At 44.1% G+C, this 24,910-nt stretch overlaps 1 protein-coding gene across 1 annotated transcript in view; it reads right to left on the reverse strand.

Annotated features, from left to right (window-relative positions):
* LOC126416676 (uncharacterized) overlaps window positions 1-24,910 on the reverse strand; it is a 558,811-nt gene that overhangs the window by 425,161 nt on the left and 108,740 nt on the right. The gene's annotated exons all lie outside the window — the stretch shown is intronic.

The raw sequence follows: 24,910 nt of genomic DNA on the forward strand, positions 1-24,910 counted from the left end.
GGTGGTCATGTGATTTTGATTTTTGTATTTTATCGATATGCACGTCAGAGAGAGAGAGAGCAAGTTATGTTACTGTTAAACAATCTTTGGTCTTGTCGTGGCACAGTCTTTGAACTCTCTGATACATTCTTAGTTGAAGTGTGGTAAGTGGCGGTTGTGTTCAGGAGTGCTGTATTGACTCGTGATTGTATCTGTTAGTTGAAGAAAGATTTATTGTAAAGTACAGCAGGAATAAATGTCATGTATATATTATAAAGCGAAGAGAATATAAATTTTGAATAATATTATTATTTTTGAAGAGAAGAAGTTTGAGTTGACACTGCAGCACTGCACAGCTAGAAATGATTATTGTCAGCTCGTTAATTTGCTCAGAGCTGAGAGAAGACTACCCCAATTCCCTGAGTCATGCAGTAATATATCAGTCGATTAAGCTGTTTGATTTTTATTGAAATTCCATGTTAATATTCTGCCCTTTTTAAACCGTTGTTCACTTTGTTAAGCACAGTATTGTTCAGAACAATGTTATGTGTGAAGATCACGGGAAGTTAACTCTGTGTTTTTGAATACACACTTCATTCCAAAATAGTTGTCTTGGAAAATCTTTTCATAGGAATAGTTACTCTCCCCATCCCACTGTTTATCATTATGCATTGCCACGAGCAACGGTTTGAATATCTATTTAGAAACAAAAATCTAGCTTCGCCACTGTCTGCTAGCTGTTTGCTGTTGTGCTTTCGAGAAATCTGCAACAATGTTGTCAAGACGCAACGTAAGTGGAAATTTTGATTAGGGCCAGATAACTGCTTTACTTCAATTGCACATTTAATACAGGTCTATTCTAATTAGTTTCTGTTTAGTCAAAGGTTAGCATGCGAGTTTAAGTTGGATAACAGTATGTGGGTACATAGTTATGGCGCGGGAAGTAAAGCTGGGATAAATTTTCATAGAAACAAAAATAGTGGGGGGGGGGGGGGCGGGGGATACAGGTTTGGTTTGGGCGGTGGTATACCCACCCGAGGTGGTCTCGAGATGATGGTCTCGATATTTCACAATAGTTCAGTGAAGCTTAGAACAATTGGCAGTGTCCAGGGCTCTGATTTTATTCTGCAAATAGTTCAGTGGAATTTGTATTTATCATGAGTTAAACAGGATCGCACTTGGGGTTATTTGCACTTAGTCTAAGTCAGTTAGCTAGTGGGACTTGATATCACAAGGAAAGTGTGTAAAGTAAGACTGCACTGATTTCTGTCGGAGCTGTACATTCTGGCACTGTTGTTTAGTGGATAATACAAACCTATCTAGAAGATAGCTAAGGTAAGAAGCGTTAATGAAAAGCGATAATTTTTTAATACCACAAACCGAATGAAATCCACCAAATGCTTCAGATGATAATGATAATCTTTGCAATATTCGAACAGATATCAAAACACAGTTGACTTTTCTTCCAAATTAATATTGGTGAAGTAAATTCTCAAATCAAGCCTACCAGGCCTGGTAACAAAACTAAATATGAAAAACGCTAATACACCCCGTTATCCAGTCTAGTTGTCACAGATGTCTGCAGTTCTAATCATACACGTACCCACCGATACTTGATGGAAGCATTCCATCCTAAAGAAGAATTATTTTCAGTACAGAATCCAGTCTACTTATCATTGACTGATAGATGACATAATCAGATCTGCTCATATACCTTAATGCGAACCACACTCACTTGCGAGATATGGAGGTACGCCAAACCAGAATTGAATCTGTGCAGCGAATTAATGATCGTTTGTCTGGCTCATCGGCTCGCCTGAGTGTGATTTTTCGGCAATTTTCCACGCCACTTTAGGCAAAGGCTGGGCTGGTCCCCAATCTCTGCCTTAAAAAAATACGATACACAAATAGTATTTCAGAGATCGCTACCAGTAACAGACTTTGTTTGCCACTTGAATTATTTAATGGAGCAACATGTTTCAAGGTACAGAGCTCATCTTGAGGACAAAAACACGACCCCAAACATATTCTGTACAATCTTGGCAGCACAACTTTAAAATCTATGTGCACGTTTGTTAAATGATTTGTATTGTCATTGTAGCCTGAAACTGGTCTCTATACCTCGAAACATGTTGCTTATTTAAATAATTAAGTAGTCAAAAAATTTTGTGACTGGTAGCGGGTTCTGAAAAACTTTTTCATCATTTTTTAAACAGTCACGGTCGATTAACAGTCAATTTCGCTTTAAATTGTTACGATACAAAAACAATTAAAATAGAATAACTCACCGTATAAAGTTTACACAACTCATAGACAGTTGGTGCACTCGAGTACTCGACTTCCCACCCTTAGGTTAAATGTTAATTGTGACGAAAGGAAAGATATCTCGACACAAAGACGACATAAAAAAAATGGTACTACGAGGAAATGTAGAGAGCGGGACGTGTTAACTGCAGCGAGGCCTATGCACGAACGCTCTGTATGCATTCGACAGTTTACGCAGTATGGTGTTTGACAAGGTTTTTGTGGAACCGATTAATGCGGCGTTCCGTGTGGTACGGCAACATGACCGCACGACATCACCTGAGCGCTTACGATGGTGAACAAGCAGTTGGACAGCTCGAAGCTAGCCAAGTCTCGTGTGAGCTTTCGTGACTGCAGCACATCAGAGGAAAGCGTTCTGTTCTGTGAGTTTGACACAAATTCTCGTAAGAAGCGACTTATCTTAAATTTTCCCTGTGCTCTTTAATTTAAACTCGTTAATTTTATGTGTGTGTGCTTATTAGGCACAGTTTGGTGATTTCTTTACTGTTTAGTGCATAGTACCGCAGTTTTCATCGCGCCAGGGATTTGCATTGTATTTGAACAGCCACTGCAATATTTACAAGCTGCAGTCTGGTGCTAGCTTTCGTGACTGCAGCAAATCAGAAGACAGCGTTTCGTTCCCTGTGTTTGACACAGCTTCTCTTAAGAAGTGACTGATTTTAAATTTCCTCCTTTCTCTATACTTTAAACTAGCTAGTTTCATGCGTGTTTGTTTATTTATCAGGCACAGCTTCGATGATATTAGCTGTCTTGAGCGTATTTTCGCCGTCTTTAGTACGGATAGGAACTGTAATTGCTGTGTTCAGATGTCGGCTGAGTTGGTGACCCTTCGCTCACAGTTCCAGGTGGTGTTGGCTTCAGACACACAGATTAAAGCTGCTGCCAGTAGGCTTCACTGTGCGGGGCCGGATGTGGGAATTGAAGAGAGGTGCAGCACATCCCAAATGACCTCCGATCGGTCAGCTACTGTGGCCACTCTGGGTACTGCCTGCACTGAGGTTGACCTCTCACTCGTGGTCGAGTGGGAGGTCGTTCCAAGCTGTGGCAGGCAGTGAAAGACTTTCTGAGGGGCCGATCGGAGGGCCTCACTGGCTCTTCTGACTAACGTGTTCGGACGCTGACTTTGACAAAGTCCCTGAGCTAGACGGAGTTGTTCGCCCTGTTTCGGAGGAAGCCTCTCAGCCCACAAGGTCTGGGCATTCACAGAGGGTTAGTTTACTGGTAGTTGGGAGCTCCAACATTAGGCATGTAATGGGACCCCTTAGGGACATGGCAAGGAAACTAGCATCCACTCTGTGTCCATACCAGGAGGAATCAAATGTATGTGAATTCCTAAGGGACCAAACTGCTGAGGTCATGGGTCCCTAGACTTACACACTACTTAAACTAACTTATGCTAAGAACAGCACACACACACACACACACACACACACCCATGCCTGAGGGAGGACTCGAACCTCCGGCGGGAAGGGCCCGCGCAAACCGTGAAATGGTGCCTCAAACCGCGCGGCCAATCCGCGCGGCGTACCGGGAGGAATCATTCCAGATGTGGAAAGGGTGTTTACGGATGCCATCAAGACCACTGGGTACAGCCAACTGCAGGTGGTGGCTCATGTCAGTACCAACCATGTGTGTTACATTCGGACATGTCCGGAAGAACAGAGACAATTTTTGTGATCCAGCAACTATTATGAATTAAGACATAACAGACTTTCAGACATTGGTTTCGGATCCCGATCCGGCACAAATTTTCAATTTTCCCCAAAGATTTCAGTCAGTGCCTCCTCGCAACCAATGACTGAAATTCCTTTGTATCTTATATTTTAAAGCCGGCCGCGGTGGTCTCGCGGTTCTAGGCGCGCAGTCCGGAACCGTGCGACTGCTACGGTCGCAGGTTCGAATCCTGCCTCGGGCATGGATGTGTGTGATGTCCTTAGGTTAGTTAGGTTTAAGTAGTTCTAAGTTCTAGTGGACTAATGACCACAGCAGTTGAGTCCCATAGTGCTCAGAGCCATTTGAATCATTTTTTTTTATATTTTAAACAGATATAGAAAAAGCCTACCAAATATTCTTATCTGCAAAATTTCAGAATGGTGCTATTTAGAGAAGCAACGGAAAATCTCAATCAAAGTGACAAGTTTAGAATTTCAACCGGCCTCATATGAATACATGTACTCTCTCACTCAGCGCACTGCTGTGTGTGTGTATGTATGTGTGTGTGTGTGTGTGTCAAAAGGAGTATATTTTTACAGCAGTTCGTGCTTAGGAGCGTAACGTATTTCATCTGGAACCGTGTGAAACTCCTCTACATCACCTGCTCATAGAGACGGCGTAGTTAAGTACTAGTATTCGCAGGAAACCCAAATAGTTTGCGTTGCTAGCATACACATAGTAATCGTCTGGCGCTACAGCTTGAAAGCTGTGTAAACGTCGCCGGTATGCCAAAACCTTTTCTTTCACGACAAAGGTACTTTTTCTAGTTCGCAGGCGTGTGCGTGCAAATGGGAAGGTGACTTTTCTGCCAACGCTCTGTTGTGGATATCAGAGTAAATATTTGCGCACGCAGACGGGTGTGCGTTTATCAGTCACAGATGCGCAGCCTCCGAGTTATCCATGGTTAGAGAGACTCTCGAGGTAGCAAAGTTTCGCAATACTGATGCGGGCTGTACTGGATGCGACGCGTAATAGTGGTTAGCGTTACAGCCCGGCGTGGGGCCTGTGGCCCCCTCGTTACATACCTAGTCTTTTCTGAAGCTAAAATTTATTCTAACTGGCCGTGAACAATTCCCGTATTTCATATAAAATCATGATTTCCCGTTTTAAAGATGAGGAAATTAAATAAAAAACAAGATGCAACGGAACAGAGTATCTGGCAGTGATATTTTTCATGTTTGCTGCAAAGTGATTTCAAAAGTGCGCGAGAGTTTTTTTTTTCTGGTCATGTGTTGTTTTTTTTATCTTTGCCGTAAGACTATAGAGTCTCCTAGTTTTTGTTACTTCTCTGTTGTTTTTTTTAGTTTCTTCTCATTGTGAATTTTTTCAAATAAATATTTTTTCGTCAACACATTATACCGGACGGCTATGAAATTATTTGTTGTAGGCAAGTCGCCTACATAATTGGTGACCCCGACGTGATATAAATATATACGTTGCTCGCCACCTTCTCGCCATGGCAGCCGTAAGGTGTTTGTACACAAAGACTTGTACAATTATTCTCACATAATGTTGCGGACAGACTCAGTCAAATCGCCTTTACAACCACCATATACGGGCCCATTTCAGGTGCTGAGTAGAAATAAGCATACCGTGGACATAATGTACAAACAGTGTTCCGACAAAGGTATCGATTGAACGTGTCAAGCCAGCGTGGGTTTTACCCTCTCCGACCTCTGACACCACGCCTGTGCATCAACACATCATGGGCGCAGAGCATACCGAAACACCTCTCAGTACATCGTCCGAGACAGGTGAATCACCACCACAAACAACAACGTCACCGCCCCCGAGACACCCGACGCACACGAGAGCTGGACGTCGAGTAAAATTCAAGTATCAAGATACCCCTGGGGCTCCGCACTTTAAGGGGGGGGGGGGGGGCTGTGTGGCAGTGATATTTTTCATGTCTCGTGCAAAGTGATACCAAAAGTGCGCGAGAGTATTTTTTTGCCAATGTGTTGTTTTTTATCTTTGCCGTAAGACTATAGAGTCCCCTAGTTTTTGTTACTTCTCTGTTGTTTTTTTAGTTTCTTCTCATTGTAAGTTTTTTCGAATAAATATTTTTTCGTCAACACATTATACCGGACGGCTATGCAATTATTTGTTGTAGGCAAGTCGCCTACAAGTATTATATGCAAAGTAGCAAGGGGCTTTAATCAAAGAGTTTGAAACGAACGTACCTATTGTTTCACAACTACTAATAAACCTAACGTACATATTGTTAACGTCTTTAGTGTTTGAGAGTCTTTAGAATCTGGGAGTCTTTGTGTTGGAGATTTTAGTTTCCGAACTTTTAGCGTTTGAGTCCAGAGTATTTGTGCCTCTTAAGTTAATGCGGCACTGCGTGAAATAATTAACTGCATTGGAAGTCGAGCTAATTAAAAGTAATTTCTTTTCTTTTACTTTATTGTCAAAATTACGATAACTGACAGAGCTGAGGTAACTCTAACATCCAGCGAACACCTCGATCGATAAAGGATCGATATCAGGAATTCCAACTTGAGAACAGTAGTTGTTGCCGAAGATACTATTTGTGCCGTCTTCTGTCATCGTCCAGCTCCGTGACATGCGCGGGTGTTCGAAAGTACAGTGCCGCGAAACTTTCCCGCTGGACGCCAGAGACGTTATACACAAGCGACATTTGTTCTGTGATTTACTCTTTGATTGTTGATTTCTGTTCCACGTTCTACTCCTTGGTGAAAGCGGGAATCCAAGTGTTAGATACGGAATAATTTACCGTACTGAACTTTTCTCTCGCCTTCGTACGAGTTATCGGTTGCAGTGATTATTGTCTGTTCCGACCGCAGGGTTTCATTAACAAATTATAACATAAAGCTGAGACAAGCCTACTTCCCTTATTCAGCCTACAAGCACACGCAGGTGTTAAACCGTCGATCGCGGTAATTCAAACCGGTGCCGACACTATTCAAACATTGCGTCGCTGCTTGACTTTCGATTATAGACCCTGTTTGGACATTTATTATCGAGCTAAAGTGTGACCATTCATAGCAGCGAATCATATACACTCCTGGAAATTGAAATAAGAACACCGTGAATTCATTGTCCCAGGAAGGGGAAACTTTATTGACACATTCCTGGGGTCAGATACATCACATGATCACACTGACAGAACCACAGGCACATAGACACAGGCAACAGAGCATGCACAATGTCGGCACTAGTACAGTGTATATCCACCTTTCGCAGCAATGCAGGCTGCTATTCTCCCATGGAGACGATCGTAGAGATGCTGGATGTAGTCCTGTGGAACGGCTTGCCATGCCATTTCCACCTGGCGCCTCAGTTGGACCAGCGTTCGTGCTGGACATGCAGACCGCGTGAGACGACGCTTCATCCAGTCCCAAACATGCTCAATGGGGGACAGATCGGAAGATCTTGCTGGCCAGGGTAGTTGACTTACACCTTCTAGAGCACGTTGGGTGGCACGGGATACATGCGGACGTGCATTGTCCTGTTGGAACAGCAAGTTCCCTTGCCGGTCTAGGAATGGTAGAACGATGGGTTCGATGACGGTTTGGATGTACCGTGCACTATTCAGTGTCCCCTCGACGATCACCAGTGGTGTACGGCCAGTGTAGGAGATCGCTCCCCACACCATGATGCTGAGTGTTGGCCCTGTGTGCCTCGGTCGTATGCAGTCCTGATTGTGGCGCTCACCTGCACGGCGCCAAACACGCATACGACCATCATTGGCACCAATGCAGAAGCGACTCTCATCGCTGAAGACGACACGTCTCCATTCGTCCCTCCATTCACGCCTGTCGCGACACCACTGGAGGCGGGCTGCACGATGTTGGGGCGCGAGCGGAAGACGGCCTAATGGTGTGCGGGACCATAGCCCAGCTTCATGGAGACGGTTGCGAATGGTCCTCGCCGATACCCCAGGAGCAACAGTGTCCCTAATTTGCTGGGAAGTGGCGGTGCGGTCCCCTACGGCACTGCGTAGGATCCTACGGTCTTGGCGTGCATCCGTGCGTCGCTGCGGTCCGGTCCCAGGTCGACGGGCACGTGCACCTTCCGCCGACCACTGGCGACAACATCGATGTACTGTGGAGACCTCACGCCCCACGTGTTGAGCAATTCGGCGGTACGTCCACCCGGCCTCCCGCATGCCCACTATACGCCCTCGCTCAAAGTCCGTCAACTGCACATACGGTTCACGTCCACGTTGTCGCGGCATGCTACCAGTGTTAAAGACTGCGATGGAGCTCCGTATGCCACAGCAAACTGGCTGACACTGACGGCGGCGGTGCACAAATGCTGCGCAGCTAGCGCCATTCGACGGCCAACACCGCGGTTCCTGGTGTGTCCGCTGTGCCGTGCGTGTGATCATTGCTTGTACAGCCCTCTCGCAGTGTCCGGAGCAAGTATGGTGGGTCTGACACACCGGCGTCAATGTGTTCTTTTTTCCATTTCCAGGAGTGTAAAAGGATCTGTGTTAATAACAACCGACTTAAGGAAAAGCTATAATGTCCTACGATTTCGAATAGAGAAGTGAACCGAATATTGGATTTTCTCTGGACAATAATAATAGTTTATTCCATATTAATATTTTCGGGGTGCACTCAGCCTCGTGATGCCAATTGAGGAGCTACTCGACCGAATAGTAGCGGCTCCGGTCAAAGAAAACCATCATAACGACCAGGAGAGCGGTGTGCTGACCACACGCCCCTCCTATCCGCATCCTCAACTGAGGATGACACGGCAGTCGGATGGTCCCGATGGGCCACTTGTGGCCTGAAGACGGAGTGCCTGCCATATTAATATTAAAGGAAATAGTTTTCAACGGGCGAAACATCGTGCTGTGTTAAATGAACCCTGTGTCTTTTGGAGGAATTAATTCGGTGTACATGTGTTACGCTAATCAAAGATATGAACTGATTTTGAAACGCAAATCAACCGACTATAATTGTTAATGAACATCCTTGGTGGCAACCGCTAAACAACGCAGCTAGCCGATAGTAATCATTTGAATCTACACTTATTGACAAAAAACACTTTAAAATATTTGTGTAACCCCGAATATAGACTCAAATTAGTGCAAATAGTGGACATAATCAACAAATATTGACTGTTATAACAGATAGTATTTTGTGGCCTCGCTTTCAAGCATCACGACAAAGTGAAGAACATTGGCTGGGCACAGAAAAAGGACATTACACTTTCGCTGATCGTGGAAATTGTAATCTTACCCTCCCACACATCAACATTAAATTTTCCATTCTATTCATTAGTTTAAAAAGTTTCGAGAGCGTAAGATATCAAAAAAAAAGAAAAGGAATTTTACTTATCTTCATTTTCTCGTTGTTGGCTGCAGCCGGATTCTAAGGGCTGAAATTTCTTTAACTTTCTGGGTTCCAGTTGACATAATAATGTCTGAAGATTTGCCTTTCTTACTCTTGAATTTTATTTTTTGTCAAATTCTTACAATTTCATGCCATCTTTACAAAATTCACTTCTATAACACCACAAATTACATTGTTATTGTCAATCATAAAGCCGGCCGCGGTGGTCTCGCGGTTCTAGGCGCGCAGTCCGGAACCGTGCGACTGCTACGGTCGCAGGTTCGCATCCTGCCTTGGACATGGCTGTGTGTGATGTCCTTAGGTTAGTTAGGTTTAAGTAGTTCTAAGTTCTAGGGGACTGATGACCACATCAGTTGAGTCCCATAGTGCTCAGAGCCATTTTCAATCATAAAACCACGTCCGATTCCATCAGAGGCATGCCCACTACTACTACATTCTGCGGTACTAACAATATTCCAAAGAGTTTACCAAACAAAAGAGTTTACGAACTTGAAACTTCCTGGCAGATTAAAACTGTGTGCCGGACCGAGACTCGAAATCGGGACCTTTGCCTTTCTCGGGCAAGTGAGATTTTCACTCCGCTGCAGAGAGAAAATCTCATTCTGGAAACATCCCCCAGGCTGTGGCTAAGCCATGTCTCCGCAATATCCTTTCTTTCAGGAGTGCTAGTTCTGCAAGGTTCGCAGGAGAGCTTCTGTAAAGTTTGGAAGGTAGGGGACGAGGTACTGGCAGAAGTAAAGCTGTGAGGACGGGCTGTGAGTCGTGCTTGGGTTAGTTTTTCCGATCACAGTGCGTTGTTGACCTGCGTAAATTTAACACCACAACCTACCTGAAGAGTAAGAAGCCAGTGGAATCTAAATACATCGTTATTATCAGAAGAAGACTTAGAAGATGCCCTAACCAGAGCTTGGGAAATGTGTCTCCGTTCACTGAACAACTTTCCAAATGTGATAGAATGGTGGACCCAACGAGCGAAACCGAAGCTAAGGAAAGTTTTAATATCTTTTAGTATAGATATGGCCAGAGAAAGGAAACAGACTGTAGAAGTCTACTACTACCAAGCTCAGGGACCTATACGATCAGACAGATGCAATTCCTACAAGATCAAAAGACATCAAGAAAATGAAAGCAAAGTTAATAAGTCTGAAACGTAAGGAGCTGGAGGGACTTAAAATAAAATCCAAGGCAAAGTCAGTCACTGAAGATGAGACTGCTGCATTGTACCACCTTGTCAGACACGCCAAGAATAGAAGAAGAAGTTTCATGGATGAACTTCAAATAGATGATGGTACCATAACCACCACCCAGAAGGAAATAATTAAAGAGATCTCAGCGTACTATGAACGTATGTATGCGTCAGGGGAAACAAACGAAGAAGAATCCGATGAGCTCTTTGGTACATATCTTCCACGAATATCGCGAGATGATGATGAGAACATTTCTTCTGACATCACCAAGGAAGATGTATTAGAAACCGTGTGCAGCTCCCCTGCTAGAAAATCTCCAGGACCTGACGGACTGCCCATTGAATTCTATAAACGATTTTGGACCCTAATAGGAGAAAAGTTCACCGAAATTGTCAATGAAGTCTTACAAGGAAAGCCAGTGCCTGAAGAGTTCAAACAATGCAAAATCGTGTTGATCCCGAGGAACAGAGGCTGCAAAAAAATAAACAGCCTACGGCCGATTTCGCTTTTAAATTCAGATTATAAAATTACAGCTCGAGTAATTAACAAGCGCTTTACACCATGCACCGCTGACATCACAGGCCAACAGCAGACTTGTGCTTTTAGAAGGACGATTTTACAAACTGCGGTTTTGTATCGCGATGTCATTGCGCTAGCGCAGGCAAGTAACATAAAATGTGGACTGCTTTTCATAGACTTCCATAAGGCATTTGATCAAATTAATCACAAATACTTGACAGAGACAATGAGCCGAATGGACTTCCTGCCAAAAACCATCGACATCATCAAGAACATGGCATTGGGTGTTACTGCACAAATCTCCGTTAACTGTCAACTGACAAAAAAAAATTGAAATAAAAGGGGGTGTTACCCAAGGAAGCCCCTTATCCATGCTCCTGTTCGTTATATCACTGGAACCTTTCTTGAGACAGCTACAGCACAGGCTGACAGGCATTACCATTCAAGGAAGAAAGACCGTGGTAGGTGCTTACGCGGACGATGTAGGCGTAATCATCAGAGACCAAACAGATGTGACACAACTAGAGATGATACTTGCAAAATACTGTTCCGCATCAGGTGCGAGGGTAAATGAAAATAAAAGTAAATTTCTAAATATAAAGCGGCTTGCTAACTTGCGCATTGAGTGGGCGAACCATGTTAATGAACACAAAGCTCTTGGAATGGCATTGACAACTTCCCTTTTAAAAATGATAGCAATAAATTGGCGGGAGGTGGCAAGAAAAATCAAGGGAGCTTTAATTGAAAACTGTCAACGTAGCATAGACCAGTTCCAGAGAATTCTGTTTATCAACACGTATATTTTATCCAAGGCCTACTACATAGCGCAGGTTCTCCCCATTCCATCAATGGTGGCGAAGACGATCTTGTCCACCTTATCAAAGTTCTTGTGGAAAGGGGAATTGTTTCGAGTGCCGGTGAAGACAGCGGTTTTGGATCCAAGCAATGGAGGAATGGGTCTAACCGACATCAAGTCTAAAGCGATGGCATTGTATGTCAAACAAACATGGAGCATAATGTGTAATGATCCAGGGTGCATTACAGCAAAACTATACGATATTGTCAGGCCAGAAAGTGTAGAGCCGCCGATAAATATACAAAAAATAAGTTTTAAGCTGAAACACATTAGGGAGTATTATCTTGAACTAAGTTATCTCAGTAAAAAGCTTTTAAACTCCGAAAACGTTACAGCAAAGGCGATTTTAGGTGAAAGACGAAAACATGAAAGGAAAAATAACATAGAAACTAAATGTGCTGGAATAGCATGGAATGTGGTCTGGAAAAATATCAGTAGTGATGTTCTTCCGTCTGACTTGAGGACAGCGTGGTACAAGGTAGTCAATAACATCATCAGCACTAATGAGCGTCTCTTTGCCATCGGTTTCAGTGACACTAACCTCTGCAGCAAATGCAACCTCGTTGATAGTGTGCCTCATCGTTACACATGCGGAGATCGGATTATCAACTGGAGGTGGACCAGGGAGAAAATTGCTCAGATAACAAGAACTTCAGCAAACAATGTACTGACTAACATTTTCTTCAGACCAGAGGAAAGTTACTACTCTCAGGCAAAAAATAACGCAGTGATTTGGTTAATGGGCAAATATACAAGTTATGTTTTAAATAATATTGGGAGCGATGAACATATTGAATACAAGATGTATATGGAAAATGAATTCGAGAAAATACTTAAATATCAGAATCACAATAAGAAATATGGTAACATGCTCCGAATTGTCTTCAACAGAATGGGTATAGGTTAGGAACTGTATCCCTAGTAGAGAGGGAATGGGTTGGGTCACGTTCCCGACCCTAACCTCACCTGCAAGTCATACATGAAAAATAAATCAGTAGTACAGCAGATACAAGAATATGGCGACAAACATCTGGTGCCTGATGTAAAGGAAGATCTTGAACTCCCTATGGATGCGTTTAGAAGGCTGGAACTGACAAAAATAACAAGGCAGTGAAGTATTTTGCGATGTCGCTGTTCGGGACTGCTCTTCTGTCCACGTAATTTACCCTGGAAGGAACACACGTCAAGGATTTACTGAATGATTAATTTGGGTCTGGGAAATTATGATGAGGAACCTCAGGCTGCAGAAGACGAAAATGTGCATGCTGAACTGCCACCAGTTGAAGGTGACACTGAAGGTGCTACTGCTAAAGACTCATTCTTTGAATGCTGTAATTTATGACTGCAATTATCTGTCACCTTATTCATGTCATTTCATTGTAGCCATTTTTGTTACTGTTTTTGTGGAATTAAAAGAAAAAAAAGAAAAAGTTGGTAGAGAACTTACCTGCGAAAGGCAAAGGTCCCGAGTTCGAGTCTCACCAGTTTTTTTTTAATTAATTTTTTTCATTATTTGTACTATATTGTCTAGGAGACAGACATTACTTAGTGGAAAGTGCCAACTACTCATTATTATTATTATTAAATGATTTCCTTTACTTTATGTCTATAAAATTCTATTGTTTACTCACACTCTCCTTTTTGCTTCTCTTATACAATATGACAAAATTTTCTCTCTTCTTCAATTTAGGTATAATCTGTAGTATATGTAAAAAAGTTTCTTCCACTTCTGCTCCATCTATCATGGTGATGTTTCCCTCATTCTGTCCCACCTAACAGTGTAAACTAGAGGAAGAGATCAAACCAGAATACACAATGTGCCTGTGGCATCACAAGTGCATCGCATACAAAAACATGAACTCAAAATCAATGCATCGATGCTAAACGTAAGCTGAATGCCTGTCCTGCAATGTCTACCCAAAAAAAGATGACAAATGGCCATGTAAAAGGGTTTAAGGAACAACAATAAGAGAAAAACGAAAAAGGAAAAATATAAAAACGAAAACCTATAAAATGACAGTAATATTAACCAACACTAGGAATATAATAGGTTAATAGAATAAAATATCTTTTTTTAAATGTATCGTTGTTAATAAATTTAAATAAATATATATGGTTACAAAGAAAAAAGGTCCGGCATACAGTTTTAATCTGCCAGGAAGTTCCATATCAGCACACGCTCCACTGCAGAGTGAAAATCTCATTCCAGTTTACGAACTTTCTTGACAAAAGAAGAATCTCCACCAAGTTATATCATTATTTTATAAATGAATCCAGAAATATATTTAATAATTAGTGTTAGATCGTGCATTTAGTAATATGAATTTTAATTATGCCACATATTTGGTAATTTCAAGTATTTCTAAAAGAAGAGTAATTTTAGCTGTACTTATCGATTGTAACAAATTAATTTCTTAATATACATTTTAGCCTGAAATATAATACATCGTATACAAAATCATCTGAAATACTTTTAGTGAAACTGCTGAGATAATTTTAACCTATACGAGATTCGAAATTATTCATGGTATCGGCTACTTCCATAAAAAAAGGCAATGGTAGAGGAGGGTGTCCCATTACAAAGTGCCAGTAGGCAGCAGTAGAAGGCGTCACAAGAGGGCCGCCAACTCAATCCCCAGCGCGTTTTGTTACTTAGTATTCATCATTTCCAGAAGGCTTTAGAAATTATATAAGTTTGTATATTCTGCAATATTCGATGTTTGTACAAACAGCAGCACTCTCCGTCCAGGAGGCAGTGCTGTTCTGGTTGTACGTTGGTGCCTGTAATAAAACCGCTTTCAATGCAAAGTACTGCACTTCATTGATTTCTCTGCTTTCGGATCTGGATTTGAGTGTGGTTTACGAAGTGACATTGTTGGCTGGAGACGCTGCATACTTCAAAACATCTACATCAAGGTGGCTCCAATTAGGCGACGAAAAAGCTGTCGCGACACCATCCAACAGCAGTCCGTGCTTCTCGGTCACAGTACCGCTCCAAACGAAGCCGTCTGTGTAGCAGTGTTAATGGCAGCCCACGCATAGGTTGTTAATTCCCTACTCTGGCTGCCAACGGTGCAAGGTGAGAGAGAATGTTGCAGGGAATCCATTCCTTACTACCCTACGGTAGGCACTGATGTCGAGGGGTTACGCTGTGCTTGGTGCACAGAACAGCGATACTCCCTTGTGATGATCAGACGTAGTCGATCGGACCCGTGAAGACGAGTGTGGCGTCCCTCACTTCCCCGGGCAGTCCAGCATCGGGCCACTGTCTCAGCCAAAGGCCACACAAATCTGGATATTTCAAGAGTCGACCAGACAGCCAAACTCTATCACGTGTTTGACACAAGGTACGCGACATCTCTTTGTTCTCCACAGTGGTCACTCAACATCTGATGTACACAGAGGTGATAGTCATAGGACAGCGAGATGGAGACATACAGATGGAGGTAGTATCGCGTACACAATATATAAAAGGGCAGTGCACTGGCGGAGCTATCATCTGTACTCAGGTGATCCGTGTGAAAATGTTTCCGACGTGATTGTGGTCTCACCACGGGAATTAACAGACTTTGAACGCGGAATGGTACTTGGAGCTAGACGCACGGTACATTCCGTTTCGGAAATCGGTAGGGAATTTAATATTCCGAGATCCATAGTGTCAAGAGTGCGTCGAGAATACGACATTTCAGGCATTACCTCTCACCACGGACAACGCAGTGGCCAACGACAGTCACTTATCGACCGAGCGCAGCGATGTTTCTGTAGAGTTGTCAGTGCTAACAGACAAGCAGCACTGGATGAAATAACCACAGAAATCAACGCGGGACGTACGACGAACTTATTCATTAGTACAGTACGGCGAAATTTGGCGTTAAAGGGCTATGGCACCAGATGACCGTTGGGAGTGTCTTTCCCAACAGCATGACATTGGCTGCACCGTCTCTCCTGGACTCGGGTCCATATCGGTTGGACCCTAGACGACTGGAAAACCGTGGCCTGGTCTGATGAGTCTCTATTACAGTTGGTAAGAGCTAATGGCAGGTTTAGAGTGTGGCGCAGACCCCACGAAGCCATGGACCCAAGTTATCAAAAAGGCACTGTGCAAGTTGGTGGTGGCTCCATAATAGTGTGGGCTGTGTTCACATGAAATGGATTGGATCCTCTGGTCCAAATTAACCGATCATTGACAGGAAATCGTTACGTTCGGCTACTTGGAGACCAATTTCAGCCATTCATGGACTTATGTTCCCAAACAACGATGGAATGGGATCGGAGGCTTTCCCGGCCTATGTGTTTTTTCTAGGGCTCTCGGCTGTCCAGCCGGATACGATCGTTGAAGTCCCAGGATATTTCGGCGAATAACCTTTCCGCCATCATCAGGTGGTTCTGACCTTCCCTCAGGTTATTCGCCGAAATATCCTGGGACTTCAACGATCGTATCCGGCTGGACAGCCGAGAGCCCTGGAAACAACGATGAAATGTTTATGGATGACAATGCGTCATGTCACCAGGCCACAATTGTTCGCGATTGCCGGCCGGGGTGGCCAAGCGGTTAAAGGCGCTACAGTCTGGAACCGCGTGACCGCTACGGTCGCAGGTTCGAATCCTGCTTCGGGCATGGATGTGTGTGATGTCCTTAGGTTAGTTAGGTTTAAGTAGTTATCAGTTCTAGGGGACTGATGACCTTAGAAGTTAAGTCCCATAGTGCTCAGAGCCATTTGAACCATTTGTTCGCGATTTGTTTGAATAGCATTCTGGACAATTCGATCGAATTTGGCCAACCAGAACGCCCGATATGGACCCCATCGGACGTATGTAAGACGTAATCGAGAGATCAGTTCGTGCACAAAATCCAGCACCGGCAACACTTTTGCAGTTATGAACGTCTATAGAGGCAGCATGGCTCAATACTTCTCCAGGGAACTTCCAACGACTTGTTGAATCCATGTCACGTCGAATTGTTGCACTACGCCGGTCAAAAGGAGATCCAGAAGATACAAAAGCATCCCGCGATTTTTGTCACGTCAGTGTGTATGCCTTTTATATACCCTACCAAGCTGGTTAGCAACACTAAATACGAACAGAATTAATGGGCTTCAGTGGCCGTTCTACATTCACAAAGAATTGCAACTCTAATCATTTACATACTCGCCGATGGTGCGAACTTGTATGTAGCTTCATTAGCATCCGAACAAGTCGTCCTCGTTTTTCACTTTGTTTGCCAGGCAGCATATTTTGGGTGCGGTCTCGTAGTTGCCTTACCGCTCAGATATCCCAAATTTGCGGCCCGATGATCACCTCAGGTTGTTGCTGTTGTCTGAAATTCTTGAACAATGTCCTTTGACCAACCTCATGTGACCAGCTGAGAAACTACTCGAATAAATAGCGGCAACATGGACGCGCAGGTCGCCGAAGTGACATCAGTTGTAAAGACTTCCTCCAAGGCATCAGCCATCGATCGTTATCAAGCGCAACTCGTTACGACGGCATGCTCTGCGTCTGTGGCGCGTGTGCTGCCGCCACCGCCTGACCAGCGTGAAGTGTGGCCCGTCTGTGATACCGCTGCACATACCGTGACTCACAGGTGAACACGTGGTGGGACGGGTGGCAATATCCCGTCATACCATCAGAGCCTGTGCGGCCATTCACTTAGTCAGTGATATGATAACTATCCTTGCTTAAAATTTCACAACGACAGCTATGCCCTGCTGTTTTAGCACTGCTATTGCTTGTCTGAAACAGCTTTATCAATGGCCAGAGAGGACGCTGGTGCTTTTCATAGGAACCGCGCCACCGCTGAGGAGTGGAACCTGAAAGTACGAGGCTAGTCTTTAATTTCTTGTAAAAAAAAATAAAAACATTTTTTGGTTCAAATAGTTTTATTGTTCCTCAAAACTTAAGCCTTCAAAATTAATACACTTTTGGATGCGTTGGAAGCAATTCTGGAAACATTTTTTTTTCTCTCAGTCTGATGCTGGTACCTCAAAAAATAGTTTGGAAAGGATTCAACAACTTTTTGAGGTGCTGAAACCCGCTGTCATGCGCATTTTGTCTAATGTAAGTAGTTATGCGATAATACAAGTGAATACAGGGAATGAGATTAATTCATTTGCCTCCATCAATTAACCAGCCGTTTGACGAGCTGTGTGGTAGCTGCCATTGTCATTTTAGTAATTATAAACAATGATGCACAGTTTTCGGTTGTTTTCCTGATTTCACCGAAGACCTGTGGCAAATTGTTAGAGTAAAATGTTGCCGAATTGCCAGCCGCGTCAAGACGTTAAAACGCCATTAGCTTATGACCAGGCACGTCCTGGTTCCTAGTCATTGCCTTGACAACGGCCAGGGAATGTTTGGCCGAAAGCTCGTGACATTTTTAACCACTTGCCGCGGTTTGAAACGCGACAACGTTTTATTCAATATTATAACCACAGGACTTACAAATGAAGTGTTATTTGCCACATATTCCCAAAACACTGTCGGTTAGAACCGACGAACACAGACAAAAAGTATTAGTTATAGTCAGTAGCCAGGATTCTTTATTTTTATACACTAAGATGTTCCGAAAGAACAGATACCATCAGTGACCATGCAGCTCGTTAGAATGAAATTACAATGAAATGAACACCCTTAGCTACTTACAGGCGTTGACATACGTCAACGGGGACAGATGAAAATGTGTGCCCCGTCCGGGACTCGAACCCGGGATCTCCTGTTTATCTGGCAGACGCTCTATCCATCTTTTTTTCTCATTTTGTTCTATATTGTTCGTTGACTTTGCTCATGGCGGGCGTCGGATGACACTCGTTCATGTTGTTCGTTGATCCGTTCACTCAATTTTTTATTACAGAGGGTCGCTAAACCCTCTGACCGAACACGCTGAGCTACCGGGCCGGCATAAATTTTTTGTGTCAGTCGATCCGTTGTGCCAGAGGGTTGGGTTGTTTGGGGAAAGAGACCAAACTGGGAGGTCATCGGTCTCATGGGGTTAGGGAAGGACGGGGAAGGAGGTCGGCCGTGCCCTTTCAAAGGAACCATCCCGGCATTTCCCTGGAGAGATTTAGGGAAATCACGGGAAACCTAAATCGGGATGGCCGGATGCGAGTCCAGTATGATAACCACTGCGCCACCTCGCTCGGTGTCCATCTGAGCCACCGAGGGCACAGAGGATAGCGCGACTGCAGGGATTTATCTCTGGCACGCCTCCCGCGAAACCCACATTCTTTTGTGCGAATGCAAAAAGAGTGCCCGAACTCTTACGGGAATCGGCAACGCGCCGCGAGTAATGAGTATAATGGGCGGGGGCACTACGAATGTAGTGCGGGACAATACGTTGAGAATGTGGGTTGCGCGGGAGGCGTGCCCGTGATAAATCCCTGCAGTCTCGCTATCCTCTGTGCCCTAGGTGGCTCAGATGGATAGAGCGTCTGCCATGTAAGCAGGAGATTCCCGGGTTCGAGTGCCGGTCGGGGCACATATTTTCGTCTGTCCCCGTTGACGTATGTCAACGCCTGTAAGCAGCTAGGGGTGTTCATTTCATTGCAATTTCTTTATTTTTGCCCAGTGGCTGCCGGTTTCGGTACTCAGTGCCACCCTCGGCCATCCCCTGGCAGGCAGTCGTCACACTTGTTTCCCAGGTACATGTGTCAGCGATTGGACCCTTCGGATATGTAAAACTATTACGTTTGAATCTTCGGAGTTTCAAAGCACCTCTATAATTTTTTTCTCCATGGATTCTCTATCGTTCTTCAAGCCACTTTTTCCCTGGTCTGGGGCTGAGTTCATTCTCTGGCAGTACTTCCTTTTTGCTAATTTTTTTGGTCTGTATCAGGTTTTTGTTCAAAACGCCTGAAAATTTCTGATGGAGTTATATTAGTTTGAGCCAGTGGATCGAAGGTATCGTTTTGAGTAATATAGGGTGACAGTTTCAACTTCAGACAACTATCTCGAAAACGACGCAAAAGTGTTCTAGGTGAAAAATTAATATTATTAAGGGTGACATCCACCTGTGCTACAACTGGTTTGGATCTTAGTAATAGACATCAAATCATCGAGTAAAACTGAAGTGATATCAGGTGTTCCCCAGGGAAGCGTGCTGGGACCTCTGCTGTTCCTGATCTATATAAATGACCTGGGTGACAATCTGAACAGTTCTCTTAGGTTGTTCGCAGATGATGCTGTAATTTACCGTCTAGTAAGGTCATCCGAAGACCAGTATCAGTTGCAAAGCGATTTACAAAAGATTTCTGTATGGTGTGGCAGGTGGCAGTTGACGTTAAATAATGAAAAGTGTGAGGTGATCCACATCCGTATATTGAGCAAGCAGTAAAGGAAACCAAAGAAAAATTAGGAGTAGAAATTAAAGTCCAGGGAGAATAAATAAAAACTTTGAGGTTGCCGATGACTTTGTACTTCTGTTAGACACAGCAAAGACTTGGAAAGGCAGTTGAACAGAATGGACATTGTCTTGAAAGGAGGATATAATATGAACATCGACAAAAGCAGAAGGAGGATAATGAAACATAGTCGAATTAAATCGCGTGACGCTGAGGCACTTGAAGTGGTAGATGAGTTTTGCTATTTGGGCAGCAAAGTAACTGATGATAGCCGAAGTAGGGAGGATATAAAATCTAGACTGGCAATGGCAAGGAAAGCGCTTCCAAAGAAGAGGAATTTGTTAATTCTAGTATAGATTTAAGTGTCAGAAACTGCTGTCTAGAAGTATTTGTATGGAGTGTAGCCATGTATGGAAGTGAAATATGGACGATAAACAGTTTAGACAAGAAGAGAATAGTAGCGTTTGAAATGTGGTGTTACAGAAGAAAGCTGAAGATTAGACGGGTAGATCACATAAGGAATGGGGAGGCACTGAATAGAATTGGGGAAAAAAATTTATGGCACAACCTGACTAGAAGAAGGGATCGGTTGGTAGAACACGTTCTGAGGCATCAAGAGATCACCAGATTAGTACTGTAGGGGAGCGTGAGGGGTAAAAATGGTAGAGGGAGACCAAGAGGTGAATACACTAAGCAGATTCAGAAGGATGTAGTTTGCAGTTGTTACTCGGAGGCCGGCCGGGGTGGCCGAGCGGTTCCCGCAAAGGTCGCAGGTTCGAATCCTGCCTCGGACATGGATGTGTGTGATGTCCTTAGGTTAGTTAGGTTTAAGTAGTTCTAAGTTCTAGGGGACTGATGACCTCAGTAGTTAAGTCCCATAGTGATCAGAGCCATTTTTGAACCAAGAAGCATACTGCACCCTGCACGAAGGCACCCCAACAATCGAACGTTGACTTCAACGCAAATTGGGAGCGTTTCACATGCTGCGTGAGTGGGTAGATCTGCACGAATTACACCTGTGCATGAAGGTGCGGTTGTGTAAACAGCCGCATACTCTCCAGGAATCTCGACAAGGAGACTTACTACACATGTTCCTGTAATGAGCCACGTTTGGAGAAAAATGCATCGCAATGCAATGTACCCGTACCACATCTAACTAGTTCAGTCCCACTGTGAGGAGGACGTTGGTCCTAGACTAACGTTCTACCAGTGTATGCAACAACAAGCTGTAGGCAAGCATACGTGTGACAATAGCATTTTATTTACAGGTGAAGGAGGGTTCTCTCGTGATGTATTTTCATTATAAATAATTCTCACCTTTGGTGTCATCTACGCTCCAACCCACAAGCAGTGCATGAGTCTTCATATCAGCACCGAGCGAGATGGCGCAGTGGTTAGCATTCGGGAGGACGGCGGTTCAATCCCGCGTCCTAGCATCATGATATAGGTTTTCCGTAATTTCCCTAAATCGCTTCAGGCAAATGCCAGGATGGTTCCTTTCCATCGCCATCCTTCCCTAATCCGATGAAACCGATGACCTCGATGTCTCGTCTCTTCCCCCAATTCAACAACCTTCTTCATATCAGCGACGTTTCTCATTGAATGTGTGGTTAGGACTACTAGGTGATCGTCTTATTGGATCGTGCGTGTTACCAAACAAACTCAATGGACGGAATAGCTTTCGCTTTCTGCGGCGTCATCTTGCAGGTTGGATTGGTATGTTCCCTTACAGCATAGGCGGACCGAGGAGCCGAGAGCAGCTGGAGTTTATCTAACAGTTTGTGCTGCGAAGACTACATGGCGGTATGCGCAGTCAACGCGCAAGCACAGCCCTAGCAATGTACCTAGTTGAGAATATTATGTTATTGTACAGTGCGTTTGAAACCTGTTAGTCAAGAGAAGGCAGGATTCCGTTACCATTGTGGACGAGGCCGTAATCAGTTACTATTGGTTGCCTTTTACACTTACACACATTTTTTTTAGCCGGCCGGAGTGACCGAGCGGTACTACAGTCTGGAGCTGCGCGACCGCTACGGCCGCAGGTTCGAATCCTGCCTCGGGTATGGATGTGTGTGATGTTCTTAGGTTAGTTTGGTTTAAGTAGTTCTAAGTTCTATGGGACAGATGACCTCAGAAGTTAAGTCCCATAGTGCTCAGAGCCATTTGAACCATTTTTTTTAAAAAACCGGTAATTCCAGACACAACAATAAATAAAAAATACCACACGTTATTAACGAAGGAATAAACAACTGCGTAAATAATAGTGTTTTCAGTGCGTTACAATTTAGCAAGTCACCATAAAATGCAGATAGAGATAATTAAAAAAAACAGCCACTGTGATCACGGCTGAAGGCCTTACACTCCAAGAACGGCAATAAATTAAGAATATTTAAGAACTCGTTGCAATTACAACTTACAGGGATAGAAATATTAAAAGTGGCCACAAACACAGCAGAAGGTTTCAGACGCCAGGAATGGCAGTAAATAAGATTTTAAGGCTTACTGCTAAAATACAAATATCGGATTATTTTTTTTAGTGCAAATGACCACAATCACGGCTGAAGGCCTTACACGCCTGCAACAGCAATTATATAAAAAATTTAGAAACCTGCTGTAAAACAGGAAATACAAGCAAAAGTTAATTAAAAGAAACAAGCAACCTACCACCAAAAGGGTGAAATAAGATGATGGTAACCTTGTACTACAACCCTTACACTGCTAGATTTATTCCAGAAGACAACCGGAACTGTTAACTAGACATACATAACATTTAATGTAGGCATTTCAAGGTAAATAATACAATAATAAAACGTAAGGACCAGTCACAGACGGTGATCCAGGAATCGACCTCTGAGAAGGTCCGGCAACAAACACTTTCGCGAGCGATGAGACAGGCAGCCAAGAGTTGCATTCACTTCACAAGATGGTAACTCAGACTAGTGGCAGTCTAACGAATGACTAATGAAAATCTTGTTGAAGCTACCTGACGTTCAATAAACCAAATGCAAGAATGGAATAACACGCCAAAGCTGGAACCGGCGGACTGCACGACGCCCCCAGAATACTGTGCTTAGAGCGCCCAGAACGAGAAAGGAATCACTACCACGAGATTAGAAGAATGACAAGCGGCCTAAAAATGGCTCTGAGCACTATGGGACTTCACATCTATGGCCATCAGTCCCCTAGAACTTAGAACCACTTAAACCTAACTAACCTAAGGACATCACACAACACCCAGTCATCACGAGGCAGAGAAAATCCCTGACCCCGCCGGGAATCGAACCCGGGAACCCGGACGCGGGAAGCGAGAACGCTACCGCACGGCCACGAGCTGCGGACAAGCGGCCTTCAATCAAGAAAGCTGTCAAAACTACGCGCCCTACCGGATAGCAGCGGCAAGGCGAGGAAACGTACACTGCCATTACATACACTAACCCCCAGGGCAGGTAACTGGGGCGTTAGCGGCCACCAGGCAGGAAAATACTGCTGGTTGAACTTAACAAATTGTAACAAGCTGAACGCAGTAAATAGTAATTAGTCGAGGAAAACTAATCAGATCCGCTTTCCCCAAGCACTCCACTCGCTGCTTTTCGCCTCAGCAACACTACGAGCAGCAACACGAACCCAAGTCACTGGAGAATCGCAAGATATCACAATGGTGGTTTCTCTACTTGAATTGAAATGCACTCATCTTAAAGCCTGCAGGATCTGGTTTACGCCGAGGTCGTGCACCCTCGTGACCACAGCCCTGCCACCCGGCAGTCCATGCGCGCCGCTAGCGGTCCCGGCGTGTTCTCGCACTGCGCGGACCTGGCTCCTCCTGAGTCCGCAACCTAACTCCACACTCACATGACACGGAAAAACGACGACGTCGCCCCAAAGATAAGGCAACAGTTACTACATATCGATAACCGCCGCTGCTGCCACTAGCGGACAGGCAACGCTTGTGATACCGAGTGGCGCCAGTCAACACGAGAAGAAGACAAACAACCACAACTATGCCAACAAAACGATACTGTTTCTCCTGCAACAGAGGCGGAACCCTACAAACAGCACCAATGTGAGCCGCACCACAGCTCAGCATTGTGTATATGAAATGGCTAACCAAAGCGATGCGGTAAAGTGGCGCCCTATTTTACACTTTAACTCTAGTTGGGAGTGTGATTACTTATTCACTGAAAGCGAGGGAGGAGCACAATGTTTGGTATGTGGTAAAATATTAGGCATAAAAAAGTGCAATTTAGAATGTCACTACGGAACACATCACTTCAATCAGTATGGAAGTGTTGAGGGTGAATCTTCTTAATAATCTACGCGAGGAAGGAACTGAAGTAGAGGTATGTATTACAGTGTTGCCCGTCCATACGATATAACTAAATTACGGTGCCTAATAAACCAACTTTTTCTTTGAAATGATAGATCCGTTAGTTTCTTACACAGGAATGTGATGCCTCCTCAATCGATGCATCTGTACGCGCTAGTTACATAACAGCTATGCTGATCGCACGTTCTTCCCTATAATTTTGCGACGGCGAATTTGTGAAGCAGAGTTTGGAAGTTGTAGCAGACGAACTGTGTCCACAATTATCACGTTCTTTCGCAAGTTTGAGTCTGTCGCGGCGCACTATAGCTCGTCATATCGAACGTTTATCAGACGATATTGTG

The sequence above is a fragment of the Schistocerca serialis genome, chromosome 8 (genome assembly GCF_023864345.2).
Source record: "Schistocerca serialis cubense isolate TAMUIC-IGC-003099 chromosome 8, iqSchSeri2.2, whole genome shotgun sequence".
Lineage (NCBI taxonomy): Eukaryota > Metazoa > Arthropoda > Insecta > Orthoptera > Acrididae > Schistocerca > Schistocerca serialis.